Genomic DNA, 15,588 nt, shown 5'->3' with positions numbered 1-15,588 from the left:
ACCCCACGTTCCGTGAAGAATCGTAGATGTTTAACCACTTAGTGCCTAGTGGTAGTTTCACTGTCCTTCTACCTCTTTCTCTAGATGCTCACGACAGTAGCACGCGAACATTCGGCCAGCTTCGCCTACTTCGAGACACTCGTTCGCAGGCTCTTCGCAATAATAATCTGCCCTTTGTCAAAGTAGCTGACCTCAATGGATCTCACCATTTGCAGCACACATCTTCCCCAGTGTGAAAATATAGGCCTCGGTTATATACAGGGTTATTACAAATGATTGAAGCGATTTCACAGCTCTACAATAACTTTATTATTTGAGATATTTTCACAATGCTTTGCACACACATACAAAAACTCAAAAAGTTTTTTTAGGCATTCACAAATGTTCGATATGTGCCCCTTTAGTGATTCGGCAGACATCAAGTCGATAATCAAGTGCCTCCCACACTCGGCGCAGCATGTCCCCATAAATGAGTTCGAAAGCGTCGTTGGTGCGAGCTCGCAGTTCTGGCACGTTTCGTGGTAGAGGATGTTTAAACACTGAATCTTTCACATAACCCCACAGAAAGAAATCGCATGGGGTTAAGTCGGGAGAGCGTGGAGGCCATGACACGAATTGCTGATCATGATCTCCACCACGACCGATCCATCGGTTTTCCAATCTCCTGTTTAAGAAATGCCGAACATCATGATGGAAGTGCGGTGGAGCACCATCCTGTTGAAAGATGAAGTCGGCGCTGTCGGTCTCCAGTTGTGGCATGAGCCTATTTTCCAGCATGTAAAGATACACGTGTCCCGTAACGTTTTTTTCGTAGAAGAAAAAGGGGCCGTAAACTTTAAACCGTGAGATTGCACAAAACACGTTAACTTTTGGTGAATTCCGAATTTTCTGCACGAATACGTGAGGATTCCCTACCGCCCAGATTCGCACATTGTGTCTGTTCACTTCACCATTAAGAAAAAATGTTGCTTCACTGAACGCATCCTCTTCCATGAGCTGTTGCAACCGCGCCGAAAATTCAAAGCGTTTGATTTTGTCATCAGGTGTCAGGGCTTGTAGCAATTGTAAGCGGTAAGGCTTCTGCTTTAGCCTTTTCCGTAAGATTTTCCAAACCGTCGGCTGTGGTACGTTTAGCTCCCTGCTTGCGTTATTCGTCGACTTCCGCGGGCTACGCGTGAAACTTGCCCGCACGCGTTCAACCGTTTCTTCGCTCACTGCAGGCCGACCCGTTGATTTCCCATTACAGAGGCATCCAGAAGCTTTAAACTGCGCATACCATCGCCGAATGGAGTTAGCAGTTGGTGGATCTTTGTTGAACTTCGTCCTGAAGTGTCTTTGCACTGTTATGACTGACTGATGTGAGTGCATTTCAAGCACGACATACGCTTTCTCGGCTCCTGTCGCTATTTTGTCTCACTGCGTTCTCGAGCGCTCTGGCGGCAGAAACCTGAAGTGCGGCTTCAGCCGAACAAAACTTTATGAGTTTTTCTACGTATCTGTAGTGTGTCGTGACCATAAGTCAATGAATGGAGCTACAGTGAATTTATGAAATCGCTTCAATCATTTGTAATAGCCCTGTACTTTCGTTACGGCATCACATGCCCGCAACACCACCAGGCGTTTTTACTCGTCATTGCATGTAATTGCATGTAATTCATTAGATAACGGCCAATAACAAACTGACAGATCTAGAGGGTTGGATCCCCTCCTTCGAAAGCGTCAGATTGCAAAGCCTGGGCTACTCTCAGGGTGGAATCTCCGTCTTCGAAGATTGTGTGTGTTTGTCTGTTTGTCTGTCTGTCTGTCTGCCCGCTGCTGTCGCTGTTCGTTCGTCCGTCCGTCCGTCCGCCTGCTGGCTGTCCATCGCCGTCGTCGTAACCGCTGCCGCCGCCGCCGCCGCCGCCTGCTGTTCGTCCGTCTGTTCACCGCCGACGCCGCCTGCTGTTCGTCCGTCTGTTCGCCACTGCCCATCGCCGACGCCGACGCCGCCTGCTGCACGTCCGTCTGTCCGTCGCCGTTCGTCTGCAATGAGTACTCCCACCTCCACCGTCATCTACACCTCCCCCTCCCCCTCCCCCACAGTCACTTCCTGGAGTGCCGCCTCTGGCCTCCCTCCTTCCACCTCCCCTTCCCTTCCCCCACTTACCCACCCCCCTATCTCCTCCCCTGCTGTATACCCACACCTCTACACCCTTCCTCCAGCCTCCACACCCTCAACAGCTCCCACTACTACCCCCGCCCTCACGTACACCTCTGTTGCCGCCTCTGCTGCCGCCCCTCAGGCGGTTGCCTTCCCCTCTCTCACCGACCCCGTCGCTTCGTCTTCTGCATCTCCCGCACGCATCACGTCGCGCTGAGCCACCATCGCCACCACTGAACCAGCTGCTTCTCCCGGTGCCTCCACTACGCCACAGGGATCTGCCACCTGCCACCTCCCTCTCCTCCGCGTCCCTCTCCCCTCCTCCCAGCCGCCAGTCTCCAAAAAACCCCAAAAGCGCGTCCTTACCGGCTCTGCTCCCGCCACTTCCCACAAAAAATCGACACCACCTCCCCCTCCCCCTGCCGTCACCATGGACACCACCCCTCCTCCTGCCACCCATACTTTGGCCCCCACCCTCCACACCTTTGTCCTGTCAACTCCCGATCCTAAGTTCCTCGACGCTCGTACCCTCACCAAGGAAATACGAAACTACTTACCTGGTGCTCCCATCTCCCAACTCATTCCCCGCAGGGACTCAGTCCTTATCAAGTCCCCGTCCCCATCCTTTCACACAGACCTCCTGCGAAAACTCCCACGAGTTATGTTTGGCCCCCACGCCTCTCTGACACCCTTCCTTTCCGCTTCCACTCCTCATCAGCCCCAGCCTCCCCGTCGCCCCCCCACCTACACCGCTGTGATCACCAAGCTCAGCCCGGTGATCACAGAGGATGAAGTGTTGGTAGAACTGAACTTCCACCCGGACTTGGAAATCCGCTCTGCCCGCCGTATCCACAATGCCTCTGGTCCCACCTACCTCATGCGGGTATTCTCAGAGTCCGCCCCATCCATAGACCATCTCCTCACCCAGGGTGCCCTGATATACCACCGTCGCCACCCTGTTGAATCCTCCAAATCCCCTCCCCAATCCTACCGTTGCCAGCGGTGCCTGATGTACAATGACCACCTGACTCCCAACTGCAAAAACCCCCCCCACCTGTCCCCATTGCAAGGCCTCCCACTTTCTCAAGAACTGCCCCAACCTCGCTGCTCCTCCTTCCTGTAATACCTGCAATGGCCCCCATCCCACATACTCCCACAAGTGTAAAGCTAAACCCCCTCCAGCCACCCCTGAACTTACAGTCCCAGTTCGTCCTGTCGATCCTCCTGTCCATCCTAACAATTCCCTCTGTCCACCCCCCACGGCCGAGGACATCATCCGGTTCATTACCGTTGTACTCCAAAACATTCACCCTTTTCAGTGCTCGCACACCTTCCAACAAATATCCCTTGCTGCTCGCTCTGTTTTCCACCTGAACACCTTCGCCACTTACTCCCACAACCAAGCCCACTTCACCTTCACCTGCCTCGACACCCTAGTTTAAGTCTCTTCCCTTCCCTCCCTTCCCCCCCTCCTTCCCATCATGGCGCGGCACGAGTCTCGCATCCTCTTCCAGAACATTCGCTCCTTCCACTCCAACAAATACCTCCTCGTGCACACCCTCTCCCACCACCAGGTCGACACCTTCCTCTTGAACGAAACCTTTCTCCAGCCCCACCATTCTATCCGCACCTCCCCCTATATCCTCCACCGCACTGATGCTCCTGGTCCTCGTGCGCAGGGTGGAGTCGCGATTGGCCACCTTAAGCATATCCCCGTCCGGCCACAACCTCTCCTCAATGACCCCACTGAACACCTTATCCTTAGCGTCTTCTTCCCCTCCCTCACCATTACCTGTGCCACCATCTATGTCCACTCCACTGCTCCTCTTCCTTATGACTTCATCTCACACATTGACCACACCTTCTCCACCTATGTGATTGCCACCGACCTCAACATCCATAGCCGCACTCCTGCTGCCCTTCGGCGGTGGCATCAGTTCCTCTCCACAATCCAGGGTGACCTTGTTCCCATTCCCCAGCACACCCGACCCGAAAGTAACACCACCCCCGATGTTGTCATTGCCTCCGCCAACCTCCTTGGGCGTATCACTGTCGCCGTCCTTGACCCCTCAGGTAGCGATCACCTCCCTGTCCTCACCATAACGTCTGCAAACCGCCCCCCTCCGGCTCCGCAACCTGCACCCCCTCCCAAGGTCGTCCATGACTATCGCCGTGCCAACTGGGATGCCTACCAGGATTCCATCTCCACCCAGGTCGAAAGCCACCCCCTTACCTATCGCCATCCTGACGACATCATCCGCGCCTCGTCCTTCCTTCAGACGGTAATTACTGACGCCGTGAAGGACCATGTTCCTACTAAAACAATCCACCCACACCGTCCCACTCTCCCTCCGCGGGCTGTCCTCCTCCTCCGTGAATCCCGCCGCCTCTATCGCTCCTTCCTCCGCACTCGTGACGGGGATACACTCCAACGCCACCGGCAAATACAGCGACACGTACGGAACCTTATTACAGCAACGAAACGCTGGGACTGGCGCCAGACCTGCACACGACTCAATGCCACCCTCCCTATTAACTCCTCCAAGTACTGGTCCGCCTTCCATCGTCTTACTGGTTCCCTTTCCGCTCCCCACTACCCCCTTCTCCATAACGATCGCCCCCTTCCAGACAACCTCAGTAAGGCCAACCACTTCGCTTCCCACCTTTCTGAGGTCTTCTCCATCCCCGATGATCCCCACTTTGATTATTCTCTTTTCCCCACCGTCATGGAACGTGCTGATACCTCAGTCGCTCCACTTGCTCCTAGTCTCCAGTACTTGGGGCAGTTGCCCCCCTCCGACGTCAACACTCCCATCACAGCACAAGATATTGAACTTCTCCTCCAGTCCAAACGCAACACGGCCCCTGGTCACGACTGTGTCACCTACCGTCACCTTCGAGAAAGCCCCTATTCCTTCCTAACTGTCCTCGCCCATCTCTATAATGTCATCCTCTCTACTGGCTTCTACCCTGACCTGTGGAAGACCTCCCGCGTCCTCCTATTCCTCAAACCCAACAAACCCCCTTCTGCCGCCTCTTCCTATCGTCCCATCTGCCTCACCTCCATCTTCAGTAAGGTCTTTGAATCCATCCTCTCCCACCGTATCCATCGGCACCTTGCTCAACACCACCTCCTCCCCCTTACCCAGTGTGGCTTCTGACCCTCCTTCTCTGCTGACGACCAACTCCTCAACCTTGTTCACCTCCTGTCCCTCCAGCTCAACTCCCGTCGCGCCGCCATTTTTGTTTCCCTTGACCTCCAAAATGCCTATGACCGTGTATGGCATCCCGGTCTCCTCTTTAAACTCCAAACCTACGGCCTGCCTATCAATTTTGTCCGTCTGGTCACTTCCTTCCTCTCGCACCGTCCTTCCTATGTCACCCTCCACAACACCAACTCCCGTATCTTTTATCCCACCGCTGGCGTCCCCCAGGGTTCTGTCCTCTCCCCTCTCCTTTATCTCTTGTATACAGCTGATATGCCCAAGCCACCCCCACCAGTCCACCTTCTCCAATATGCTGATGACACCGCCTTCCTGGCTCTCTATCCTACCCTTCAACGGTCTCAACGTACCCTCCAAACCCACCTTAACCAGTTCACCACTTGGTGTAACCAGTGGCTCCTCCGTCTCAACCCCTCCAAAACCCAGGCAATCATCATAGGCCGCACCACTCGCTCCTTTCGCCTCCATGATTTCTACCTCACCCTTTATGGTCGTCCTATCCAACTCACCCCCACCCTGAAATACCTTGGCCTCACCCTTGACCGACACCTCACCTGGACCCCTCATCTCCTGACCATCCAGCAGAAAGCCCATTCCCGCCTCCGCCTGCTGAAACTCCTGTCCGGCCGGACATGGGGATTGCATCCTTCTACCATCCTCCACACCTACAAATCCCTCATCCGTCCTATCCTCTGTTATGCCAGCGTTGCCTGGATCTCCGCCCCCACCTGCTTTTACAAGGCCCTCCAAATCCTTGAACGCCATGCGCTCCGCCTTGCTTTCCGTATCCGCCTTCCTTCCCCCACACGGCTCCTGTATGAACTGATCCCCTTCCCCCACCTCCTCTTGTTCCTCCAACATCTCCGCATCCTTTACATTGTTCGCAGGGTTGATCCCCCCCACCCTCTGGTTTCCTCCTTCCTCTCCACCCCCCGCCTGTTGCCGCGCCTCTATCGCTGTATCCCTTCCTCTCTCCACCTCCACACCCTCCATCTCCTTCATCAGGGCAATTTCCAACGCCTCCCCCTCCCAGATGACGAACTTCGCCGTGACATATACCCTTCCTTCCAACTATAACCCGGCCTTGTTCCCCCCCCACCTCCCCAGGGCCCCCTTCTCCTCTTCCCAGAGCGGATTTTCCTCCATCCCCCCCTCCCCTGAGACCCTGCACCCCATACTTGCCTCTCTCCTTCCCACATCCCTCCCTACCTGGCCCTCTTCCGCGCACCCCCCATTCCCCTCCCCCATCTCTTCCCCTCCCTCCCTTCTTCAGGTCTCCCTCATCTCCTTGAACGTGGCAGATCCTCTGTATTGATCCTCATCAGTGTGCCACATCAGTGTTGTGTTTAGTGCTGTTTCTCGTGTGCGTCAAGAGGTGTGATTTTAATTGTGTACTGCCTTGAGCTTCGCCGTCAGTGTTACGTTGTGTGCTATGCCATCCGTCAACACCTTTATGCTCCAGTCATACTGTGCCTTGTGTTCTTTTAATCGTCGCAGTGTGTGGCTTTTTGTGTGTGCTACTTTTAAACAGTTTTTTATCTCCATTTTACAGTCACCCCGTTTTTTTCTTTGTCTATTGCCTTCCATGATGTTCTCCCTTTTTATATCTATGTTCGCCTTCTTCTCTCCTTTGCTGTTTTTAAATGTCTTCTATTGTTTTGTTCTATGTCTTTCGGCTGAAGAGCAGCGCATATGCTGCTGCCAGCCCGCCCCGTTGGGGAATTGAAATACAATAAAGAAAAAAAAAAACTGATATTTCATGTAGCCTCCTGTCAAAGGCGCTGACTGCATGAAGTGCATGAAGCACATCGAATTCTTCGACCGACGTTTGTTTGGTAATTTTTCTGACATTGAGGCAGCACGAGTGGCTGGCCTTGTCAAAGCTTCACCCTCCGCTGTTGGTGGTGGTCTCCACCAGCAATGCAAGCTGAACCTTTGACGAGGCCAGCCACTCGTGCTGCCACAACGTCAGAAAAGTTACCAAACAAACGTCGGTAGAAGAACCCAAAGCCTCAACAATTTTGAAAGAATGAATGTTAGTAGGGAACTGTCGTGGACAGAGCTATCAGTCTTCATCTGACGGGGAAGCAATTAGTGTCGTGTGTATCATAGCTTCATTTTAGGGCTATTATTTTTTCTTGTGTATGTTTATGACTTCAAAATGGTTCAAATGGCTCTGAGCACTATGGGACTCAACTGCTGTGGTCATCAGTCCCCTAGAAATTAGAACCACTTAAACCTAACTAACCTAAGGACATCACACACACCCATGCCCGAAGCAGGATTCGAACCCGCGACCGTAGCAGCAGCGCGGCTCCGGACTGGAGCGCCTAGAACCACACAGCCACCGCGGCCGGCTTTATGACTTCAAAAAATGGTTCAAATGGCTCTGAGCTCTATGGGACTTAACATCTGAGGTCATCAGTCCCCTAGAACTTAGAACTACTTAAACCTAACTAACCTAAGGACATCACACACATCCATGCCCGAGGCAGGATTCGAACCTGCGACCGTAGCGGTCGCGCGGTTCCAGACTGTAGCGCCTAGAACCGCTCGGACACTCTGGCCGGCTTTATGACTTCGTATCAGTTGCATTTTCTGATAGTAATCTTGTTTTATTTGGAGACGACACAAACATTGCGACAACTAGTAATACGAGTATAATTTTAGAAAGAATTTATACTGTAGTTTTCATGGACTAAAACGTTTGTAGCAATTAATTGCCATTATAGTTTTAAAGGCTAATTATGTACAGTTTAAGACGTGTTCTAAGTTTTCATTCAGCACATTTCTAAACATGAGGATGTGCAGGTAGAGCGTGTCAGTGCGTTAAATTACAGCTTCATAATCAAGTCAGATGGAAGGAGAATATCAAGAAAGGCACTGAAACGCAAAAAAGTAGTGATGTACTACACCGATCTTCTTAGACAATGGATACACAAAAAATAAGGAAACTGAGATACTGTAGTTACTTTCCCTGTATAATGTCATACAGCATCATATTTAAGGGTAACTTGCCAAGCCCATTAAACTTCGGTGTTCAAAAGTGCGTAATGAGAATTTAACAAGCCCCTGAGCGATCTTTGAAAGAATTGTATACGCTGCTACTGTTTATACACTTTTTATTTCTGACTGAACTGTGCCTTTGATAATACACCCTGTTTTTTCAACGAACAGCTCATATCACAAATGGAATTCCAAGAATAAGAACAAAATACGTAATGGACTTATTTTCGTCCAAAAAATCATTACTCAGAAACGAGCATTTTTTAAAAACGTACCAGCAATCATTAAAAGCTTAGGAACCAATAAAGTACAGCTTAAGAAACATCTAAACTTTTATTGGTTAGCATCTGCATCTACTGCATCGAATAGTTTGTCATCGGACTCATCTGATGCGTAAACTGTGGTGCTAAAAATGATATATAATATCAGTCCTACATGCATTTGCCCAGCCACGTTGACGTGACCACTTATCAAAAATCTGAATAACCGTCTTAAGCGAGGACCGCTGCAAAACCTGGAAGAAGAGAGTCAGTGAGCTTCTGGAATGTACTGACAAAGATGTGGAGCCACACCGACTCCAATGCCGTGGGCATGTGAGTAAGTTTCTGTGTTGAAGAACCATAGCGTGAATAGCCCGATCGAGGTAGTCCCGCATATTTTCGATTGGGTTACAACCCGGGGAGTTTGGTGGTCAGGGGAGTATGGTGAACTCGTCCTGGTGCTGTTCGAACCACTTACGCTCACTGCGAGTGTGTGACGCCGTGAATTGTCCTGCTGGTGCCGATAAAAAACAAAATGCATGTAGAGGCGGATATGTTCCCCAGGGATAGGTGCATATTTGTATTTATCCGCTGTTGTAACCTGGAAGTCAAGGAAGGCAGGATTCGGTTACGATTGTGTACGGGCTCGTAATCAATTACTATTGGTTCCCTTTTGCAATTACACACATTTATTTGAGATCGGTAATTCCAGACTCAGCAATAAATAAGATATCGCACGATTGTGCGTTTCTGGATGAGGTATCGAATATATTGCTTCCCCCTTCTAATCCCTCGAGAGGAGATCACGAATGTAAAATTAGGGAGATTCGAGCGCGCACGGAGGCTTTCCGGCAGTCGTTATTCCCGCGAACCATACGCGACTGGAACAGGAAAGGGAGGTAATGACAGTGGCACTATTAATGAAGGAATAAACAACTGTGCAATTAATAGTGCTCTCAGCGCGTTACAATTTACCAAATGAGCATAAAGTACAGACACAACAAATAATGTTTTAAAAACAAGCCAATGTGATCCCAATTGGAATTTTAAGGCAAATAACCGCGGTCACGGCTGAAGGCCATTAAGGCCAAGAACGGCAATTATAAAAAAAATTTAACAAAGATATTGTAAAACAGCAATGCAATAGGAAAGGTTAATTTTAAAAGACAGGCAACTGATCACCAAACTGATGAGACAAAATGATGATAAACTAGGTAGCACAACCATTTAAACCTGCTGTAACGCCAAGAATGGCAATTATATTAAAAATAAAAAAAGGTATAGTAAAAAAGCAAATACAACAGCAAAGATTAATTTAAAAGGACAAGCAACTGATCACTAAACAGGTGAGACAAAATGATGGTAAATTTGGTAGCACAATCATATAAACCGGCTGTAAAGCCAAGAATGGCAATTATATAAAAAAATTAGAAACATACAATAAAACAGCAAATACAATAGTAAAACACAAGGGCCAGTCACAAACGGTGCATCAGGAATCGACCTCTGAGTGGGCCCAGCAAAAAACACTTTCGCGAGCGATAAGATAGGCAGGCAAGAGTTGCATTCACTTCACAAGTTGGTAACTCATACTAGTAGCAGTCTAACGAATGACTAATGATAACCTTGCTGAAGCTACCTGATGTCCGATTAACCAAATGCAACTATGGAACAATACGCCAAAGCCGGAACCGGCGGTCTGCAGTACAACCCCCGAATACTGTGTTTAGATGCCCGGAACGAGAAAGGAACCACTACCAGGCTTTCCGTCCGATTCCACAAACCCGAAAATCTGAACAAACAATTCACAGTACAGAACACCAGACAAACTAACAGTAACCAAAACCCCACTCGATTTGCGTGCGAGGCAAAACCGAAATGCAACCAACCAGAATCAGCAACCACACGTCATTGCGGAAACAATCGCAAAGCGAGCCAAACCCAAGTACCAAATGAGTGACATCAGACTCATTAGGCATAGAAAGGAACACTGAACTAACTCACTGTGACAACTCTGACGGCGATTGGCAGAATGAAACAAATCTCTTCATTGCTTTATTAATTCACAGTTGAGTAACCACACCGTCTAATCACTGAGCCAAGTGCTTTTAACCCAGTAGGGTCTTCAAGTACTAAGCAGTATGCAGATCCACCAAACTGCACATGACAGCGCGATGATGATCTGTCGCAACATCACATACGTACTACGGTGCCCAAACGGGTGACTGACTCTGCTCTACTTAGATCGAAATGCACTCATCTTAAAGCTTGCTGGATCCGGTTTACGACGAGGCCGTGCACCCTCGTGACCACTGCCCTTCCATCAGGCAGTCCATGCATGCGGTACCCGCACTGCACGGACCTGGCTCCTCCTGAGTCCCCAACCAAACTGGCCCACTCACACGACCCGGACAATCCATGACGTCGCCCCAAAGATACGGCCACAGCTACTACATATCGATAACCGCCGCTGCTGCAACTAGCGGACAGGCAACGGTTGCGATGCCGAGTGGCGCCAGTCAGCACTAGAAGACGATAAACAACCGCAACTATGCCAACTAAACGATACCGTCTGGCCTCCAACAGAGGTCGGAAACCTACAAACAGCACCAACGAGAGCCACAGCACGGCTCAACTGTGTCTTCAAAGATTACAGAATCACCCAGGGAATGCCACGAAAACATTCTGCCGACCATTACGGACGCACGGTGTTTGCTTTCAAATATTTCAAGCCATACACGCCAACAGCCATCTGTCCGATGGAGAATAAAACTTGATCCATTTGAAACAGCCACCTTTCGCCACCCAGTGGACGTCCGGTTTCGATACTGACGTGCCAATTCCAGCCTTCGTCGCCGATGATCAGCAGTCAGCATGGGCGCACGAACCAGGCGCCTGCTGCAGAGGCCCATACACACCAACCTGTTGAACGGTCGTTGATGAGACGCTGTTGGAAGCCACTTGGTTCTGTGGGCGGTCCGTTGCTCAGCAGCTCCACGGGTATTCGCCCGCAGTCCTCGCAGTCGCCGTTACGCCTGTTGTGCACCTCACTTGCCTCGAGCCGGTTTTGCGTAGCGCCATTTTGCCACGCACGGTGTATTTTAAGCACTACGGCAGGTGAACAGTTTATAAATTTAGCCGTTTTGGAAACGCTTCTACTCTTGCTCCGAAAGTGAATAACCGTGCCCTTTTCGACGCCAGACAAGTCGCTCCATTTTCGCATTACAACGACTGTACTGTTTTCCACGTTCCTTACACACCCTCCACAGTTGGTGCTGAGACATGCCGTCTGTGAGTGGTTATTGAGCGTTGACGACGAGCATATGCGGTGGTCACATTAATGTGACTGGATCCCGTAATATTCGATATCATCGTAATACTGACACCAGTAACTGATGAGTAAAAATTGCAAATATTTGTAACTGAACGGTACTTTTCTAACTCGTGTACACTCGGAAAGAATGAGAGAGAGTTCGATTTATTGGCAAGATACTGGGAAAACGCACTCGTTCAATGGAGAAGACTGCATACTAAACACTTGTGGGTCCTATCGTAGAATGTTGGTCGACTGTGTGCGATCCATAAGAAATAGATTTAACAGTTGCTACTGAACTTGGACAGAGAAGGGCAGCAGATTAGTCACAGGTTTGTCTGACCCACAGGAGAGCGTCACGGATGTGCTCAAAAACCTGAGTCGGCAGATGCCTGAAGGTAGACGCTAACTAGATCGTGAAAAAGAAGCAGCGTTAGTCGAAAAATCGAGGAATTCACTTCATTCCCCTAAGTGCCGCTTCCACAGGGGCCGCGAAAAGAAGATTTAGACTAATTACAGAGCATTTAAGCAATCAGTCTTTCCATACTCCTTGCGCGACTGGAGTGGGAAGAAAGTTTAACACGTAGTTCAGCGCTAAGTACCCTCTGCCATGCAGTTCATTGTGGCTTGCACAGTATGTACGCAGATGTACACTACAGGTCAAAAGGTTTCCATCACTCATTCGCGAAAACAGCTATATATTTTATTTTAATGTAAAAACTCATCGTACAAACAAAACAGACAAACAAAAATAAATATTTTCTCTCTGTATGTATCATTAAGAACAGTACAATACGGTTTAGATTTTAGCTTTCTCAGGGTACCCATCCTTTACCCTCAGAACAGTTGCGCAAACTCTTGCAATTCCAAAGATAAGATTTCGTTGTGTTTTTGCAGATATTGCAGTCCAACTCGTCTGTAAATTATTCTATAGCTCCTCAACATTAGATTATTTCTCTTTTCTTTTGAAATACACTGTGCTAAATTTAGAAGCATGCTTGGGATCACTGTCCTGCAGAACAAACCCACGACTACTAAGTCTCTTGTCAGAAAGAACTGCATTATTTGTGTGTATTCCATTAATTCTCACTACATCTCCAACTTTATCACTCGCAAAACATCCCGACATCATTACCGACTCTCCACGCTGAGCCTTCATACGTTCTCCACGAAGTCGACGACAAACAAATATTCGACGATGGCTTCCAAATGATTCAAAATTAGATTCGTCAGCGACGTAAGTTTTGGACCATTGCTAGTATTTATCTTGCTGCGGTCAATACAATATTTTAAATTTATTTTGTTTGCCTAATAAAAGTTTTTGTCCAACGGCCTTGCCACATTGGAAAAACCGGTTCCCGTTAGATCACCGAAGTTAAGCGCTGTTGTGCTGGGCTAGCATTTGTATGGGTGACCATCCGGTCTGCCGAGCGCTGTTGGCAAGCCGGGTGCACTCAGCCCTTGTGAGGCAAACTGAGGAGCTGCTTGAGTGACAAGTAGCGGCTCCCGTCTCGACCCTCCATATCGGCATCCAGTGATGCCTGTGTTCTGAGGAAGACACGGCAGCCAGTCGGTACCGTTGGGCCTCCCAAGCCCTGTTCGGACGGAGTTTAGTTTTAGTTTTTAATAAAACTTTTTTACAGCTTTCACCACTTTAAAAAAATGGTTCAAATGGCTCTCAGCACTATGGGACTCAACTGCTGAGGTCATTAGTCCCCTAGAACTTAGAACTAGTTAAACCTAACTAACCTAAGGACATCACAAACATCCATGCCCGAGGCAGGATTCGAACCTGCGACCGTAGCGGTCTTGCGGTTCCAGACTGCAGCGCCTTTAACCGCACGGCCACTTCGGCCGGCTCACCACTTTAAACCTGGTCCACAGAGGTGACGTAGCGCTGTTGAAACAGAAATTGGAGCCGCTCGCATACGATGTAAGTCCTCGCAATCTTCAGATGCAATACCGGTTCTCTTATGTTCATTGTGTACACATATGATCTAATCTTCCCTGTATGATGTTGCTCGCGGTCTTCCAGGTTGTGAAACTTTTGCATTAGCATCAGTTTGTTTGAACCGCTGCATTACCATTGTAGAATAGGCTACGCCAACTTAAGTTGTTGTTGTCGTACTAGAATAGCCTTCTTGATACAGAGCTACAAGTACAGCACATTTTTCAATTACAGTCTTCTACATCCGTCCCGTTAGGAGGTAATACGGTATAAACCTGATCAAGCATACGAATACACTATTAGCTGCACACAGTGTAAACTAATGCCAACTGTTTCCCACGCAGACAGCGGACGGAATGAGGCCTGCTTGAACAGAACCGTCTTAGGCAAAGGCACGTCAGTATTGTTGTGAATACTCATATGCGCCCTCTATGCGAACAACCAGTCAAAGACAGGACGCCGAGCGGTGTAGCCGCGCGGTCTCAGGCGTCTTGTTACGGTCCACGCAGCTCTCCCCAGTCGGAGGTTCGAGTCCTCCCTCGGGCATGGGTGTGTGTGTCGTCCTTAGCGTAAGTTAGGTTAAGTAGTGTGTAAGCTTAGGGACTGATGACCTCAGCAGTTTGGTCGCATAAGACCTTACCACAAATATCCAAAATTTTCCAAATACACGACAGAACCGCTTACACTTCACATGATGATAGTTGTTTTACCACCAAAATTGGGATATGATAGAATATTCAAAGCGAAATCTCTGTTCTAACCACAAATATATTGTTGTGATAGGTTTTGACCGGTAGCGTAAACTAAAAATGGTTCAAATGGCTCTGAGCACTATGGGACTTAACATCTATGGTCATCAGTCCCCTAGAACTTAGAACTACTTAAACCTAACTAACCTAAGGACAGCACACAACACCCAGCCATCACGAGGCAGAGAAAATCCCTGACCCCGCCGGGAATCGAACCCGGGAACCCGGGCGTGGGAAGCGCAGCGTAAACCTTCAACAGCCTAGAAATTAATTCAACTTCGTAGAGTATATGTATATGTCTTTGATAACTATTCAGACAATTACTAGATTTTTAATTTATTTTACAACTCTTAGAACGCTTTAATGAAAATCTGTATGAAGTTTTGAGATGTTCCACATGCACTTACGTGCCAACATTATGGTTTTATGGAACTGACAACGCTTTTCTTAATCTGATGTAGCATCTAAGAACAGAGAAAACAAACGTAAATGAGGATTGCTGGGCACGCTTGCGCGCTGTAGATGACGCCATTTCCGTAACGTAGTGATACGTCTGGTGCAGCAGCAGCCAGAGCGACCAGCTAGGCAGGAAGTGGCCGCAGAGAACGGAAGGAAGCGTCTACACCCGCACCCGCACCCCCACCCCCACCCCACATCCGCCTCGTCTCTGGCGATGAAGCGCTGGCCACTTCCTGGGGCGCCGCTGCCGACCTTGCCGGGCCAGACGGCAGCGGCGACCACCAGCTCACCTACACCACGTGTCAGCTTCCTTGCAGGTCTCACAGGCGCCTCTGTCAAAGCCTCAGTTCTTGTTGGCCGCTCTTGTTCCCTACGTAGTTTCTTAAACGCATTAAATAAAGAAGTAATAAAAAGTTAATCTTTGTTTTTGTTCTTGACATTGTTAGAAATTGGCTTAAAATGGAACAGTGTTTGCTAATTTAGTGAAAG

The sequence above is a fragment of the Schistocerca americana genome, chromosome 4 (assembly GCF_021461395.2).
Source record: "Schistocerca americana isolate TAMUIC-IGC-003095 chromosome 4, iqSchAmer2.1, whole genome shotgun sequence".
NCBI classification, from domain to species: domain Eukaryota; kingdom Metazoa; phylum Arthropoda; class Insecta; order Orthoptera; family Acrididae; genus Schistocerca; species Schistocerca americana.
The sequence above is the reverse complement of the archived record's forward strand: the minus strand, read 5'-3'. Positions refer to the sequence as shown.